Source organism: Mustelus asterias, chromosome 15 (assembly GCF_964213995.1).
Source record: "Mustelus asterias chromosome 15, sMusAst1.hap1.1, whole genome shotgun sequence".
NCBI lineage: Eukaryota > Metazoa > Chordata > Chondrichthyes > Carcharhiniformes > Triakidae > Mustelus > Mustelus asterias.
In genome coordinates this window covers 76,071,702-76,090,828 of record NC_135815.1, presented here as the reverse complement: position 1 = coordinate 76,090,828, position 19,127 = coordinate 76,071,702, and the positions used below count along the sequence as shown (strand labels likewise).

At 40.6% G+C, this 19,127-nt stretch overlaps 1 protein-coding gene across 8 annotated transcripts in view; it reads right to left on the bottom strand.

Annotated features, from left to right (window-relative positions):
• The window catches only part of qkib (QKI, KH domain containing, RNA binding b), a 568,349-nt gene that overhangs the window by 125,999 nt on the left and 423,223 nt on the right, over nt 1-19,127 (bottom strand). The gene's annotated exons all lie outside the window — the stretch shown is intronic.

Below are 19,127 nucleotides of genomic sequence, written 5' to 3'. Positions count from 1 at the left end.
GCTGCATTAGGTGATGCTCAGATGATGGGAAGGTCAAGAGAGAGAGTGCTGCTGACAATCAGTGCCAACAGTTATTAACCCATTTGGAAAGAAATGGAGCAGTTCACTTTCTTCGTTGAAACATACTACTTGTTTTGGATAAAGTATGACATATTATTGTCAAACACTTCTTTCTAAATGCCAATCATTAAAATAAATCATGGATATGCCTTCTGCAAGGTTTCACTGAACAGCTTTTCACAAAGCTGTTAAGCATGATCTACTCTGGCATATTTCTCCTAGATTCCCCAATAGTTTTTTTTGCCAGAATGTATTGTTTTTACACCAATTTGTACTAAATTGAACCCTCAGTGGAAAGGCAATAATGGAGGCACTGTTTATAATCCTGCTAATACATCTCAACATGCATGGATTCAATGCCAGCCTGGTGTAATTTAAACAAAAGCGACGCTGTAGTTTATCAGAATAGATTTAATTGTCCGCCTTTAATTGAAGATTAGGATTAATTAAGGCTATGAACAAATTCTCCTGGGGATCTGTTCAATGTTGGTCCATTGCTGTTAAGGTGAAAGCTGATTTTTTTTTTCCACTGGACATTAGACAATGTATTTTAGTTTCCCTAAGTCAATGCTGACAGTGGTAACAATTACAATGTTGGCTGATAGAGATGGAAAAGTCAGAACAGCTAGCCAGTGACAGATGATTAGGATAGTGCAAGCCTTGCACAATAGGATTTAAAGGATTCTCTTTGCTTGATTCATCTTACTCTGTCACTTACACTCAAACTGGAGCTTAAATCTCCATATGCTGCTGTTTTCACTTCTCTGTTCTTAAAACTGTTCGCCCAACCCTCAATTTAAATTATATCAAGATATCACAAATTGACTAATGCGAGCCCTGTTACCCAACATGCAATTACATTTCCATTTGCAGGATCTACAAGTTCTTTTCATAATTGGAAAGTTTTTGAAAGTAATAACTTAAAAGCATTGCTATGACCTATAATTTTATAGTGCATAGAATTCATTTATATACATATAATTCAAATTTATTGCAATAACACATTACATAAATTGTCTTCAGTGTTGTGCAAAATACAGATGAATTGCCAAATATGAGCTAGTTAAAGTTCATAAATACTTGAATTCTTTTGCAGAGAAATTAAGACCTTCAAATCTTTAAACATTCAAGACAAGGCGCAAAGAATTATCATGTCCTTCGTTCCACTTGCCAATCTTTAAAATAGCATGTTTAGTCTTTGGAAAATACTGCAAACTAGTATGTTCTTGGGCAATTGCAATTATATCTTTAACCAGCAACTGAAAGGCTCAATGGATCAAGGGCTGTAATAGTTCAATTTCCGACATATTTTGCAATATACTTCACACATTGGCAAATCACAGCAATCAAGAATAATAAACAATACTTAATGGATTATGCAAATAAGTTTTACTGTAATAAATAAACGTCCTGTGACCTGTATGGAGTGAATGCTATTGTAGTTTTCCATAAATGCTGCTCAGAAATACATTGCATTGCTCTTTAAATAAAAGGTTAAATAAACCTCCTCTGCAGGAGCAACCATCTTTTGCCTCACTGTTATATACTACTGCACACAATTCTCTGTCCAACTAGCATTATTAATGCAATTAATGCTAACATGGCGTGATTTTTAATTTCTACCAGCTCCTTGTGATTTTTCAAACATGGCGCTGAATAAAAATTCAAAAAACATCTTTGATTTGACTCAATGGATCAAAAGAACACAAAAATTAGGAACAAGAACCATGAAGGTTGTAGGGAAAGAATGAGACGACACTATGAATGTTATTAAAAGTTGGTCACATTTTAGTTCTAGCATTTTTATTCTCAAAATGTTTAGAAAATCAATTGAAATCTGAACTGGACTAGCCACATAAATGTGGTGGCTATAAGAGCAAGTCAAAGACTTGAATTCTGCAGCAAGTAACTCACCTCTTGACTCCCCAAGACATGTCCATCATCTACAAGGCACAAGTCAGGAGTGTGATGGAATGCTCTCCTCTTGCATGGATGAGTGCCATTCCAAAAACATTCAAGAAGCTTGACACCATGCAGGACAAAACAGACTGTTTGATTGGCAGCCCTTCCATAAACATTTAGTCCCGTCACCACTGACAAACTTTGGCAGCAGTGTGTACTATCAACAAGATTCACTGCAGGAACTCACCAGGACTCCTGAGGCAGCACCTTCCAAACCCACAATTGCTACCATCTAGGAGGATGAAGGTAACTGACACATGGGAACACCACCACCTGAAAGTTCCCCTCCAAGTCACTCAGCATCCTGACTTGGAAATATATCAGCATTCCTTCATCTGTCACTGGGTCAAAATCTTGGAACTCCCTCCCTATCAGCACTGTGATGTATCTACACCACAGGGACTGCAGGGTTCAATAAGACAGCTCATCATCACCTTCTCAAGGGCAATTAAGGATGGACAATAAATGCTGACCCAGCCAGTGATGTCCATTTCCCATAAATAAATAAGAGATGCTGTAACTTCATGTTGTTCCTCTGAAGGTGAAGTTATAGTAGCTTCTTCACAATTGATTTGAGAGCGCTTTGGCTCATCAAGGCAAAAAATGACAGCATAACTAGCAAGCACACAGAAGGCGTTAAATGATAGCCCTTTCCGCACCACTTTGAGATTACCCAACCTGATCCCACTTAGAATATGGAGAATGAACCTCCTTGCTTTTTCCTTCTGGGATTAGGTCCACCAATATCTCAAGAACCTAAAGCCTCTCACCATGAGGCACCATGCCTCGAGCCATGCATTGATCCACTCCACCTTCCTATTTCTATTCTCATTAATATGGGGCACTGAGATTAAACCAGGAATTATTAACTTTGAGGTCCTACTTTCTAATTTCCTTCCTAATTCATGAAAATTTGACTGTTGAACTTATATTCCTTGCCCTCTCTATGTTGTTGGTATCAATGTGTAGCACTTTTGGCTCACTCCCTTCCCATTGCATAATATTCTGCATCCTCTCTCTGATGTCCTTTACCCTGACACCAGTGAGGCAACCTTCCTGCATTAAATGTGGATGAGAAATCAATCCTTGGGGAATACCAGAGGTAACATTTTGGAAGTTGGTGTGGGAGAAGAAGCCATTGCAAATTCTATGGACTATGATAAAATAGATAGGAACAGACCAAGCAAGGACAGCTCTACCCAAGTGGATGATGGTGGAAAGGCACTGGAGGCAGATGGTGTGGTCAACTGTGTCAAAGGCTGCAGACAAGTCAAGAAGGTTGAAGAGGGCTAGTTTCTCAAAGTCACATGGAATCTCATTTGTGATTTTATGAGAGCCATTCGAAAGAGGCAGGGGATTGGCGGCAACACTTGAAGAGAGAGAACAATGAACAACACCAACTAACAATGAACAACATTAACTAACTTCAAACTGAGAAACTGAGTGGTCAGAAGCAACATATGCGAACTTTTTTTGGGATTGCCCAGCGATTTCTTTGAGTGCACATGGAGAATCAGCCAATTTGAGGAAAGTAATGAAATAAATTTAATATAAAGCAAAAACTAAACAGGGAGGCTGGTTATAAAACAGGATGTAGCTACATTGCAGCAATTAAAAACTCAAATGGAATAAGATTATAATAAAAAGTACCTAAAAATAAATTAGCCTGCATCTGAATTTTGAACAAAAATGCAATTTTTGAAGAGGTTAAGCAACAAAAGATCCAGACAATAACAAAATGCCAACAATGAAGTTTGAATAATTTACTCAAACCAACTAAGGCCCTAACATTGAACGATTACTTCTTTTTCAGGCAATGCTCTATAAAAAGAATCTTGCTCCTGGAGCTAATTTTCCAAAAGGTTACTGTTCTCAGTTTGCCAAGCTTAGTAGTGAACCCATGTAGCGAACCAAATACAAGAGATGCTAAGGGTAACACCATGCATCATCTGTGTGCATGCAAAATGGTAAATATTCAAGCATTACATACTTATTATTTCTATTGAGACATCTAATCTATATGCGTAACTAATTAACTTTTAAAAACATGCTTGCTCTAGGCGCTACTTGTTAAGGTTTTTACAGATCGAAATAGCTGCAATAGAAGTGAATAGTTCCACTATTCCAGCAGAAGCTGCAGGGCTTGTGGAATTAGCCAACATTTAATTAAATTGACTCATAAATGATAGAGATTGCATGTAAAATACAGCAGCGTAAATCAATTTCCACAATCAAGCTGCTCCAAGGCTCTTACCAAAGTGGCCATGACTGGACAGGATCAACTGCCATCAGCAATTTTACGGAATGATATACTCCATGACAGGATTCCAAACAGAACTTCATTTATTTTTTATTGCAACTAACAGCTTGCACTATGCTCCAAAAGGATGCCTAAAGCTGTATCTCAGTTTATTTGACTCGATACTGATAATTAAAATTGAAACATAATGGTATTGCATAGCTGCAAGATCAAAATTATAGTCTGTTCTGTCTGGGGATCAGAAATTATCAGTAAAGAGTTGAAGTAGCACTATGTTGAATCTGCCTATTTAAAGCATATTCTATTGTCTGTACAATTTTTCTCCTCTTTAAGTCTCAATTTTTCTTTTCTTTGTCACACCTTTTCAAAGGGCACTATAAAAAGGAACAAAATGTGCGTCATGTGCAAATGTTTACCACTCATTGATGAATTTCAACTAGACCTCATTTCTGATAGTTAAAAACAGCTGCAATGAAATGTATAGATGCTGGAAAAATACCCTGTGGCAATAATGTCCAAAAGTGAGAGAGTTCAGTCTAGGGGTTATTTTATATGCAAGTTGCAAATGGTATCTGATAATTGATATTAACTTTAAAAGATTTAATTAATGTGCATAAACTTAACATTGACACTTCCTTTAAAAGATTTTATGCAAATAGACTTATTTAACTGAATATATATCCAAGGAATTTAAATGATTCAACATTCCCTCTTTCTGTAATTAAATTTCAAACCAACATTAAAATGAAAACAAATTATAGTACAACGTGGGATTATTTTAGGAGAAATTCCTTCATTTCTCATTTGGTTATTGGCCTTGGAGGCAGATATGACAATTGCTAAGAATTTTTACCATTATGAAAATTGTAAAATAACTTAATATGTAGAACATTAAACTAGACTGAACATTCTGCTGGACTTATTGCTTCTATCTTTATACAACATTGGCAAAAATAGATAGATTTTCAGCACAGAGAATTCCCAAAAGCATTTGGAGAATTTTGTCAAGAATTGGGGGGGGGGAAATAATTGCTACCATGAGGACATAAGTTGCATGTGAAAGGAAGGAGAACATAAATGCGAGTTGATTCTCAAAAGATTGCACACACACACTTTTAAAGTAAATTATTCCAAAAGCCTTGCATATTCAATGGGACATAATGAACTTGCATTGTTAGGACATAAAGCAAGCTGGTGTTCAGGATGACATTTTAAGGAGAATATTTGCCACAGTCAGTGCATGTCGCTATTTCTGAATGAAAGACAGATTTCAAGACAAATTGGTTCCCGTGTCTAAGGGGTTTTAATGCAATTTCATTAAATACCAGTCAATTAAATGCAACAATATCATGTGACACAAAACTTCACCAGACTGTTGAGGTGTATAACATTAAAGGGCAGGATTCTCCAGTCTCATCTGTGGCAGGACCTGATGCAGGTGAGAATGGAGAATTTGGCTTTCCAGCCAAAACTCACATTTACTTCCAGTGGCACTGGAAAATCCCAGCCACAAACAAAGGCATTTCGGCCAAAGTCTGCATAATTCGCTAAATCCTGCCACTACCAATTCTTTGCATATTTCTTATCTATGCTTGAACTCTACTGTTTTGCATTAATATTTAAAGAATTTACAAACCATGCAACTGCAGTAGAAATTAAGTGATGTTTGTATTACATATGCTCATATTTTAGGAGTAAAGATGGAAAAATCATGATTTTTTTTTAAGTTGCAGCAATATTTAAGGTATTCTGAGATTAACTTAGTCTTATCCTGATATGGTGCCTGGATTGCAGCCAACTTTTAGGTCCAGCCAATTTTCTTATTATTGTCGAACTTTGTAGGCTTGCTCAGCCACATTTGATGACATTGAGAATCAACAGCAGTGCAAGACTGGAATTATTAATTGGCTTGAATTGGGTGTGGGTGGCATGGTGGTAGTGTTGCTGAAAAATCCATTTTAATCAAAGCTTTTTGCCTTGCACTCATCAGGACAATTACAAAAATAGCACTGTATGAGAAGACAGTGCTGACTGGTTGGGAAGTGGACTTGGATTGGTAAAGGCATTGTCATTGAGAATGCACCAGATAAAAGCTGGAATAAGGACACTTTGCCTGAATGCACGAAGCATTCGGAACAAGGTATATGAGTTGATGGTGCAAATCAGCACGAGTGGGTACGATCTAGTGGCCATTACAGAAACGTGGCTGAAAGGTGACCAGGACTGGGAGATGAATATCCAGGGGTATCAGGCGTTTAGGAAGAATAGACAGGAAGGAAAAGGTGGTGGGGTCGCGCTATTAATAAGAGATAATATCAGGGTAGTACTGAGGGATGACATAGGCTCTGAGGAACAAAACGTGGAATCGTTATGGGTAGAGATGAGGAATAGTAGAGGGAGAAAGACACTAGTAGGTGTGGTATATAGGCCCCCAAATAATAATGTTGAGGTGGGGAGGGCTATAAACAAGCAGATAAGGGATGCGTGTAAAAACGGAACGGCAATAATCATGGGGGACTTCAACATGCACATTGACTGGCAGACTCAAGTCGGTAAGGGTGGAATGGAGGAAGAGTTCTTAGAATGCTGTCGGGATAGTTTCCTTGAACAGCATGTTACGGAACCGACGAGGGAACGAGCTATTTTGGATCTGGTATTGTGTAACGAGGTAGGTAGAATTAAGGATCTTATTGTGAAGGACCCTCTTGGGTCTAGTGACCACAATATGGTCGAATTTCTGATTCAGATGGAAGAGGAGAAAGTTTGGTCCCAAACCAGTGTCCTCTGTTTGAACAGAGGGAAATATGATAGGATGAGGGATGAATTGGCTAAGGTAGACTGGGAGAGCAGGCTGGCAGGTAGGATAGCTGAGGAACAGTGGAGGATTTTTAAGGAGATCCTTTTCAGTTCTCAGCAAAAATATATTCCAGCAAAAAACAAGGATTGTAAGAAAAGGGAGAACCAGCCGTGGATAACGAAGGAAATAAAGGAGAGTATTAAAATAAAAACAGCTGCGTACAGAGTGGCCAAAAATAGTGGAGAAACAAGTGATTGGGAAAAATTTAAGAAACAACAAAGAGAGACTAAGAAAGCGATAAAGAAAGGAAGGATAGACTATGAAGCTAGGCTAGCAATTAATATAAAAAATGATAGTAAAAGTTTTTATAAATATATAAAAAGGAATAGAGTGGCTAGAGTGAATGTTGGACCCTTGGAGGACGAGAGGGGGGAGTTAATAGTGGGAAATGAGGATATGGCTGAGTCTTTAAATAAGTTTTTTGTGTCGGTCTTCACGGTGGAGGACACAAATAGTTTGCCAAATATTAACGATAGAGGGTTGGCAGCAGGAGAAATACTTAATACAATTAATGTAACCAGAGAGGCAGTGCTGGGTAGACTAATGGGACTGAAGGTGGACAAGTCCCCGGGTCCGGATGGAATGCATCCCAGGGTATTGAAAGAAATGTCAGAGGTAATAGTGGATGCGTTAGTGATTATTTATCAAAACTCGTTGCATTCTGGGGTAGTGCCGGTTGATTGGAAAACGGCTAATGTTACGCCGCTGTTTAAAAAAGGAAGGAGACAAAAGGCGGGTAACTATAGGCCGGTCAGCTTAACGTCTGTAGTAGGGAAAATGCTGGAATCCATTATTAAAGAGGAGATAGCAGGGCATCTGGATAGAAATGGTTCGATCAATCAGACGCAGCATGGATTCATGAGGGGAAAGTCGTGCTTGACGAACATGTTGGATTTTTATGAAGATGTGACTAGGGCGGTTGATGGAGGAGAACCGGTGGATGCGGTGTTTTTGGATTTCCAAAAGGCGTTTGATAAGGTGCCCCATAAAAGGCTACTGAAGAAGATTAGGGCACACGGAGTTGGGGGTAGTGTGTTAAAGTGGATTGGGGACTGGCTATCCGACAGGAAGCAAAGAGTCGGAATAAATGGGTGTTTTTCCGGTTGGAGGAAGGTAACTAGTGGCGTGCCGCAGGGATCGGTACTCGGGCCGCAACTATTTACCATTTATATAGATGATCTGGAGGAGGGGACGGAGTGTAGGGTAACGAAGTTTGCAGACGACACAAAGATAAGTGGAAAAGTGAATCGTGTGGAGGACGGAGAAGATCTGCAGAGAGATTTGGACAGGCTGAGTGAGTGGGCGAGGATATGGCAAATGGAGTATAACGTTGAGAAATGCGAGGTTATACACTTTGGAGGAAATAATAACAAATGGGATTACTATCTCAATGGAAACAAATTAAAACATGCTACCGTGCAAAGGGACCTGGGGGTCCTTGTGCATGAGACGCAAAAGCCCAGTCTGCAGGTACAACAGGTGATCAAGAAGGCAAATGGGATGTTGGCCTATATTGCGAAGGGGATAGAATATAAAAGCAGGGATGTCTTGATGCACCTGTACAGGGCATTGGTGAGGCCGCAGCTGGAATACTGTGTGCAGTATTGGTCCCCTTATATGAGGAAGGATATATTGGCATTGGAGGGAGTGCAGAGAAGGTTCACCAGGTTGATACCGGAGATGAGGGGTTTGGATTATGAGGAGAGGCTGAGGAGATTGGGTTTGTACTCGTTGGAGTTTAGAAGGATGAGGGGGGATCTTATGGAGACTTATAAGATAATGCGGGGGCTGGATAGGGTGGAGGCGGAGAGATTCTTTCCACTTAGTAAGGAAGTTAAAACTAGAGGACACAGCCTCAAAATAAAGGGGGGTCGGTTTAAGACAGAGTTGAGGAGGAACTTCTTCTCCCAGAGGGTGGTGAATCTCTGGAATTCTCTGCCCACTGAGGTGGTGGAGGCTACCTCGCTGAATATGTTTAAAGCGCGGATGGATGGATTCCTGATCGGTAAGGGAATTAAGGGTTATGGGGATCAGGCGGGTAAGTGGTACTGATCCACGTCAGATCAGCCATGATCTTATTGAATGGCGGGGCAGGCTCGAAGGGCTAGATGGCCTACTCCTGCTCCTATTTCTTATGTTCTTATGTTCTTATGTAATGATGACTGACAGTTAACTGCTGAGCATTGTTTTAAAGGTATTGCCCCAAGGAATGAACCAGCAAATGGCTATCACTTAATTTGTTTAGCTAAGCAGGGGCGATGCGTGTACATGCTTTCTCCATCTGCAAAGAACAGGGTCCTGTATATTAATATATGTAACGTCCAGTTACATATATTAATATACAAATGCAATCCTGACAAACAATCTTAAATCTTAATATTTTAGCAGTCTGGGGATTATTTAGCAAATGTTGTCCAACCACAGAATCATATCTAGTGTTATCAGTCAGCCGGCCTTGCAGTCAGTTGGGTTCTGAATGAAGAAATTCCTCTTTATCTCAGTCCAAAATGCCTACGTCTTATCCTGAGACTGTACCTCCTAGTTCTAGGCACCCTCAGCCAGGGAAAACATAATTCCTACATCTATCTTGTCAAACCCTGAAAGAACTTTGTATGCTTCAATGAGGTCACTTCTCATTCTTCTAAACTCTAGAGAATACAGACCTATCTCCTCGATCTATCCTCACAGGACAGTCCTGCCATCCCAGGAATCAGTCTGGTGAACCTTTCTGCACTCCCTCCATAAGTATATCCTTCCTTATGTAAGGAGACCAAACTGTACACAATACTCCAGGTGCTGTCTCACCAAGGCTTTATACAATTGCAGCAAGCCTTCATTATCCTTGTACTCAAATCCTCTTGCAAATAAAGGCCAACATAGAATTTGCCTTCTTAAATGCTTGCTTCACCTGCATGTTAGCTTTCAATGACTTACGAACAAGGACACCCAGGTCCCTTTGGACATGAACACTTCCCAATCTTTCCCCATTTAAGTAGTATTCTGCTTTCTGTTTTTCCTACCAAAGTGGATATCATAGAATCCCTACAGTGCAGAAAGAGGCCAATCGGCCCATCGAGCCTCCACTGACAATAAACCCACCCAGGCCCTATCTCTGCAACCCCACATATTTATCCTGCTAATCGTTCTCCCCATCCTGCGTGGGTTTCCTCTGGGTGCTCTGGTTTCCTCCCGCAGTCTGAAAGACGTACTGGTTAGGTGCATTGGCTATGCTAAATTCTCTGTGTACCTGAACACAGATGATGAGTTACCTGAAGGAAAACCTCCAGGCAGTGGAGGAGCCTCAACCCTTGCAGTTGTCCAACAGGTTGATTTTTATTTTCTTTATTTACTTATGGGATGTGGGCATTGCTGCCTTGGCTTGCATTTATTGCCCAACCCTTGTTGGCCTTTAGAAGATGGTTGTGAGCTGCCTTCTTGAACTGCTGCAGTCCTTGTAGTGTGGATACACTTAATGCTGTTATGCTTTCTGTTTTTCCCACCAAAGTGGATATCATAGAATCCCTACAGTGCAGAAAGAAGAGTGTGGCGACTGGGGGATTTCCACAGTAACTTCATTGTAGTGTTAATGTAAGCCTACTTGTAACACTAATAAATACATTTTAAACAAGGTTCCTTTGGTAGCACCTTCCAAACCCACAATCACTACCACCTAGAAGGACAAGAGCAGCAGATACCTGGCAACACCACTGCCTGGAGGTTTTCCTTCAAGTAACTCATCAGCCTGACTTGGAAATATATCGCCATTCCATCACAATCACTGGATCAAAATCCTGAAATTTCCTCCATAACAACACTAAGTGTATCCACACTACAAGGACTGTAGCAGTTCAAGAAGGCAGCTCACAACCACCTTCTAAAGGGCAACAAGGATTGGGCAATAAATGCAAGCCTAGGCAGCAATGCCCACATCCCATAAGTGAATTTAAAAAATCAACCCGTTGGACAACTGCAAGGGTTGAGGCTCCTCCACTTCTCCCTTCCTGATCTCCCCATACCTGCCTCACTAACATTCTCAGCATCCTGTCCCTGACCATGGACCAAATCAGATGACCCTATCCCAAGTGTTATGACTGTCTCCTCAAACAAAGTTTCAGGTAACTTTCCCCCATCGTGATGTGTCACAGTGTCTGCAGCTCAGCCTCCAGCTCAATGAATCTGAGCTGAAGTTCCTCAAAACATCTGGGCAATTTTGTAATGACCCTCATCAGTTGAAAAGATGTTGATATTTTCAATCAGAAGAACAGTCAATCAGAAGGCTGCCAATACAAACATAAAAAAGTAGGCCAGCGTGAGCCAATTCCTTTGGGAGAGAGCAGGAGAAAAACAAAAATCGCAATTTTATTAAAATTTAAAGCATCCTTTTCTAAGTAGCTTTAAATAAAGTGATTAGCTTTCATCAGATTTACATTCGAACTAGGTGATATGTGAATTGCAGCTTTAAAGAAACCCTTAACCTCAGAAAAGCTTTCCTTTTTAATCATAGAATCCTACAGTGCAGAAAGAGGCCATTCGGCCCATCGAGTCTGCACCAAACACAATCCCACCCAGGCCCTATCCACATATCCCTACATATTTACCCACTAACCCCTCTAACCTATGCATCCCGGGACACTAAGGGGCAATTTAGAATGGCCAATCAACCTAGCCTGCACATCTTTGGACTGTGGGGGGAAACTGGAGCACCCGGAGGAAACCCACGCAGACACAGGGAGAATGTGCAAACTCCACACAGACAGCGACCCAAGCCGGGATTTGAACCCAGGTCCCTGGAGCTATGAAGCAGCAGTGCTAACCACTGTGCTAATGTGCCACACATTTTACATAATGTGCTCACTTGCTCACAATTCTGAATCACAATGGATAACCACCTCCAACCATAGGGACGTGCATTCTGATTCCATACTTGTGGGGCTTCAAAACAGGAATCATCACGTCTTCAATGTTAGCCCATAACTGACTGTTTTTTTTCTTCTTGAGTACAATGTTAAATTGAGATCCATTTTGTTCATTCATAACCAGATTAAAACTTGGAAGTTATTTGGGTTTTTAGTGCATAATATTGTACTGTAAATATGCCTGAAGCAAGGGTTATTACAATCTCTATCTGATGCCTATAGTAGAATGACATTATTGCGATCTTTTCTTACATTGGAACAGTTTACTCGTGATGTTTTAAACATGGCAATGATTTCTACTTAACAGAATTTAAACCTTTTTTATATTAACATAACGACCACACTTATCTGTAGTATATCTATTGATCCAGAAACTTTATTGAAATAGAAAATTAGGCAGTGACAGGAAACAAAATGCATTAATTGTTTTCATGGCAGATGATGGAAGTTAAAACTACCTGGATTGTCCATGATTTCACAGAAAAATGTGATTATCATTAGGCTGAAAGCAACACACACAGAAAAACATGGGATGACCTAATTCATATTGGATATAATTTGCAAAATGATTACTCCCCCACAGCTAAACAATTAGAACATTCTTTGTAAATCAAGTCTAAACATTTTCTGGTGTTATAAACAGTTTTTGTCTTCTATCAAGAAGCTTTAAATGCAGTAAATGCTGAAGTAACTCCAGCCAAGTTGGAAGTTCACAACTCATTGTAACTTCAAAATAGAGGCCCAGAAATAAATTGGTGGAGAGCCAAGGTCGGGTGTTTGATCTGTTAATTAGTGAAGACACAGAAGCTATTTCTGGGTGTGTTAATCAGATTACAGTAGATGAAAGAATTAACAATTACCCAAGGTCTGAAGAGTTATTATGCAAAGCTTGAATGAAGTTGAACATCTGCTCAAATTCATTCCTTGCACAAAATCCAACATTTGGTTTTTCTACTTAACTGATGGACCGTTCTTCATGCAGATACAATTTTTAAAAATTGCTGGAAACAAAAAATTACAGATATACAAAGTTGATCAGTCAGCTTCTGTAATAAAAAGATAGGCTCGCCGTTTGGATACATACTTGCATCAGAGCCAAGTCAGAAAGATAAGCAAACATTTTAGCAGGGTTGAGGGAAAACTCATCAATGCTCCAATCAAACATTGGAAAAGCTAATTAATTATCTGCAATCTACCAAACAGAAAATGGTTAGATGATAAGAAAGGTTCTCTCAACCATCCAACGGAGAGACAGTGGAAAAATGTCAACAAATAGGCTGATAAAAGACAGGAGAAAGGCCAACATAAAACATGATAAATTGAACATAAAAATATAGATGCAGGAGATTTGATATGAAAATAGAGAAGTGTTGAAAATCACACATTGGCAAACCAATCCTGGAAATAAAGAAATGACCAACGGTTTGCATTAACATAGCACCCATAATGTTCCAAGGTTCTTTACAAAGGCACCAAATCAATGGAGGGGAGATCAAAAGCTTAATCCCATGGTGGAATTCAATGAAGGTTTTAAAGGAGGAGAGATGGGAGAAATGCAGGAGAGTTGCTTTAAATAGTTGAAGCTACATCCACCAACTGGCTCCATCAATGCACACAAGAGGCCATCGAGAGTGGCTTGCAGAGCTTGAGAATCATAAGGAAACAGGTACCTCAATATTACCTGAGGCAGGAAGGAAACAGGTGTTTTAGAATAACTGTTGGAAAAACTCAACAGGCTGGCAGCATCCATGGAGACAGAAACAAAGTTAATGTTTTGAGTCCTTATCACTCTATTTCAGGAAGAATTTCATTCTGAGTCATAGGTCAAGTCATGGCAGATTTGACCGAGAGGTCACGTTCAAAATGGTTAGCTTTCAAGGGCTGGAAGAAAGTCATCTTTGATCACAAGGGACTGCAGAAAGAAGACAATAACAGCAGAGGGGTTTGCGTGGACAGGTGCATGTAGGGGAATTAAGATAATTAAGTGATCCAAGGTAAGAAACAGAAACCATCAGGACTTTGAGATCATGAGATAATAAGATCAAGGGACAATCATTCTATCGGGTGAGGGAGTTAACATGAAGGGTAAGGTATAGAGAGGTGAGCAGAGCAATGAAGTTAATGAGTGCAGGAGACAATTAGTTTCAGTTAAGTTGAAAATTAATGAGGAGTTGTGTGAAGGCAGAGGTTGAAGAGAAGGAAGGAGATTGGAGGATGGAAGATGCCAGATCGATCTGGGGTAGTAAGCAATATATCTTCCTTCTTCATTTCAGACTCCTGCTTGCATAGGGAAATATTAAAGTCACACAGATGTATGAGTGTGTCGGGCCTGGTACAGAATCCAAAACTCCATCAGGACCAATTTGCTAAAGACTTTTCCATGTGGCACATTTGACAGTAATGTTCAGTCAATATGCGAGATTGCTCCATGTGGCAGCATTACATATGTTATCAATTGGAACATTATTGTGCAATGCTGAAGCAGCAGCACTGGAATGGGTGAAATGATCCTTAATCATAGAATCATAGAAACCCTACAGTACAGAAAGAGGCCATTCGGCCCATCGAGTCTGCACCGACCACAATCCCACCCAGGCCCTACCCCCACATCCCTACATATTTTACCTGCTAATCCCTCTAATCTACGCATCCAGGGCACTAAGGGGCAATTTTTTTTAACATGGCCAATCAACCTAACCCGCACATCTTTGGACTGTGGGAGGAAACCAGAGCACTCGGAGGAAACCCACGCAGACACGAGGAGAATGTGCAAACTCCACACAGACAGTGACCCAAGCTGGGAATCGAACCCAGGTCCCTGGAGCTGTGAAGCAGCAGTGCTAACCACTGTGCTACCGTGCCGCCCTGGGTCTGGGCTTCCTTACATAACATGCCAGCAAAATAAGATGCACTCAGCCATCCAATTAGTGATCACAGGTTTGCCTCTTGTGCAATAAGCATAATATCAGGGCTGTGCTAAAATCTACATGGCAGAATGACATTTCACTTATACAGAGAGGTAACAGATAAACTAACAGAACAATTCCTTAACTCAAGTGGAAACCTTGGACAAAAGCTGCAGTTGAATCCAAAGGATTATCCTGTCAGAATGCCAAATCAAACACACTTAAATAAATGCTTGAAGCTTACTAAATCTACAAGACAAAAAAACATGAAAACAGTGTTATCTTTTATATAAGTAAAATCTCATGTTTGAAAAGATTAATTTGTGCCTGCAATGTGGAAATAGTTTGGATACAGACCAAACATATTAACGCAAGAGGGGAAAATGATGCACCCCAACCTGGAGTTCCCTGGATGACAAGTAAATAGATTAAAATAAAACAGAAAAAGAGATTTAAGATAAATGTCAGGAATAGAATACAATGAAAAATCAGGCAGAATAGAGGGGTGTAAGGGGAAATTCAAAAGAGGTGCGAGAGAGAGAACATAAGAGAAAGCATTAGCAGGCAACATAAAAGGGAGTCCAAAAATCTTTTATATGCATATATAGCTGACCTGTATTTATATACAGCAAGTACAATTTCAAAGTTTGCAAAATATAGAAATGCTGAGTGTAATCGTTTCAGACTTCAAGAGGATGGAGGCAGGTTGGTGAAATAGGCAGACACATGGCAGAAACAATTTAATGCAAATAAATGTGAAGTAGTGTACTTTGGGAACAACATATATAATCTAAAATAATATAATCTAAAATTTGAATTTGAAGGTGCATATTCACGATTCTTTGATGATGGCAGGGCAAATTGATAAGGCAGTGAAGAACATGATGGGTCATAACTTGGGAGTGGTAACAGCAGCAAATTATCACTCCATACCGACTTACCTGCACTAAAATTCTTAAATCACCTGTCTCACCTAACCTTGCTGACTCACACTGGGTGAGATTGGTGCAATTTTCCCGAAACAAAACTAAGGGATCGATCTTACTGGCTCGCCATTGTAAGATTGCGAACGGAGCGAAAAATCGGGTTTGCGCCCATTTTTGCATCACACAACTAGCACTATTTTACCGGTGGGATCAACTTTGCGCATTTTTGGGCACAATCCCATTTGCACTATTACAAAGGGGCCAGGAGGATCACAAACTGGTGCCAGGCACAAAACCAATTTTTAGGCCCGCACGTTATTTTCCTGGGTTGACACGATCCACACCAGGCACAGCGAGGGGCAAAATCACCGCAAGCAGTGCAGTAGGTTGCTGGCTCCAGTGTCAAAGTGTAAAAGAAGTTGAGGAGAGGAGGACATGGCCCTTTTTTACAGAATTAGCTGTCATAAAACAACAGAGTTTAAATGTCCCGTTGAAAATAAATGCCAGATAGAACATAAGTGCCTAAGGTGAGTGAACGGGATGCGAGGGGTTCAGACATGCCAGAGAGTTGGACATGGGGCAGCATGTTGTACATCAGGTGGATTGCAATTGGGTTAGACTGGGTCCATAAGGTCTGGGGGAGTTCAGGTGGAGCAGTGGGGGTTAAGTCTGGACAGGTCAGAACCATCCAAAATTCTAGATTTAAGTTAGTGATTTAACTCACTTTGTCAGATGGTTCCCAGCGCAGTTCAATTATCCAGGGGAAGTGAGCGCTTCTGGACAATTGCCGTGTAAACTCTTACCTGGGAAACTACGAGAGGGATTCCCCAGTATATGCTTGGGGTATTCCCCAAATCTGATACTGGGGAACCAGGAAGTTACAGGCTGATATAAACATTTAGCTCTGTAATCAATGTAAATACAAAAACAAGGGTTAAAAGCAAAATACTACGGATGTTGGATTCATCACATTCTTGCTCCTCTTCAGCTCTGAAGAATCATACGGACTCGAAATGTTTCTCTCCACAGATGTTGCCAGACCTGCTGAGTTTTTCTGGCATTTTCTGTTTTGTTACAAAAGCTTTACAAATTTTTGTTCAACATCAAGTGGAATATAGTGATCACTCTTACTGATACAATTTTTTAATCCATGTTTTGTTTTCAGCAAATTTCCAAATTGCAATTTGAACTCATGCTCTTTTATTTGTCCAGTAATCTATGGTTCTCCAGATTCCTTATTCCTCAAAGCTTTCTCAAAGAACAAAGAACAGTACAGCACACGGATCAGGCCCTTCAGCCCTCCAAGCCTGTGCCGCTCCTTGGTCCAACTAGACCAATCGTTTGTATCCCTCCATTCCCAGGCTGCTCATGTGACTATCCAGGTAAGTCTTAAACGATGTCAGCGTGCCTGCCTCCACCACCCTACTTGGCAGCGCATTCCAGGCCCCCACCACCCTCTGTGTAAAAAAACGTCCCTCTGATATCTGAGTTATACTTCGCCCCTCTCACCTTGAGCCCGTGACCCCTCGTGATCGTCACCTCCGACCTGGGAAAAAGCTTCCCACTGTTCACCCTATCTATACCCTTCATAATCTTGTACACCTCTATTAGATCTCCCCTCATTCTCCGTCTTTCCAGGGAGAACAACCCCAGTTTACCCAATCTCTCCTCATAGCCAAGACCCTCCATACCAGGCAACATCCTGGTAAACCTTCTCTGCACTCTCTCTAACGCCTCCACGTCCTTCTGGTAGTGCGGCGACCAGAACTGGACGCAGTACTCCAAATGTGGCCTAACCAGCGTTCTATACAGCTGCATCATCAGACTCCAGCTTTTATACTCTATACCCCGTCCTATAAAGGCAAGCATACCATATGCCTTCTTCACCACCTTTTCCACCTGTGTTGCCACCTTCAAGGATTTGTGGACTTGCACACCTAGGTCCCTCTGTGTTTCTATACTCCTGATGACTCTGCCATTTATTGTATCTCACCAGGGAAAGGCTGCAGATGGCCACAAGCAAAGAGATCCCACTCTAAATGATGCAGACATGGGCCAAGAACTAACTGTCATAAAATCCACTAATCATCAGATATGCATTCCTACTACATCATTGAGAAAGAAATACAATATTGTAAAAGAGCAGCAGTTCATTCCATTTAGAACGGGGCTTTTTATTAGATATTTATATGAAAAGTATCCAACCTCCAAACTGGGAGCATAAATACAGAGCCCTGCAAGAAGTTCATTAAACAATGAGTTTGTTCATCTCGCACAATATTATATCGACAGTAATTTGCTCTGATACATTCAAAATACAGAGTGTGAAGAGAATTTGGAGCCATACATCCGTAAATAAGTTACATGACTTCCAAAGCTCCAACATACTGCAAATATTTGTGATGCAAATTTGACCCCTAAATACGGTTGTGAGTTGATGGGAATAATACTTGATCCTTGCTGGTGTGGACTGCAGCAGCAAGGCCACTAAGGCAAGTGAGCCCTGACAATTTCCCGGACTAATCATACTTAAATTAACATTCAAATTGATTTAAATATTGTAATAAATATTATAATATATATAATAAATATTATAATCAGCCTCGCTCCCTTCCTGGGTGTGAAGCTGATCATGCCGGAAATTCGGGCCCGGTAAGATCACGAGAGGCGAGAAACCGGGCCTGAACCCAATCTTTTGCCTCTCGCCTTATTACCGGCAGGACCAGCTGGTCATCGCCCCCTTGTGTTTTTCCCTTCTAAGTTTATTTTTTAGTTCCTTTCCATGATACACACCTGCTGATTTTTTAAAAATTAATTCATGGAATGTGGGCATCACTGGCTAGGCCTGTATTTATTGCCCATCCCTAATTGTTCTTGAGTAGTTACTAAAACGACCATTCCAAAACCTCAATCTAACCCATTGAGAAATAGTGTCCAGGGGGACTGATTATCCAACTCACTTGCCTAGGAATTGAATTGAACCCAAATTGAGACATTGTCCTGGTACAGTGCCTGATAAGACTGGCTGCGAGATCAGGGAAAATTGGTCTGTCGCAACATTGAGGAAAGGGTCAGCGAGTTGTGGTGTCAGTCATGGCTTTAGAGACTGTTTATTGGTCATGGGTGAGGTTTGCCTAATTTGCCAACTCAAATCTTTGAGCAATCAGGAGTGGGAGCACGTGGTGGCTGTCAGCAGCCGACGGTTTTAACATGGAGCCAGGGAGTACACTTTTGCACCTC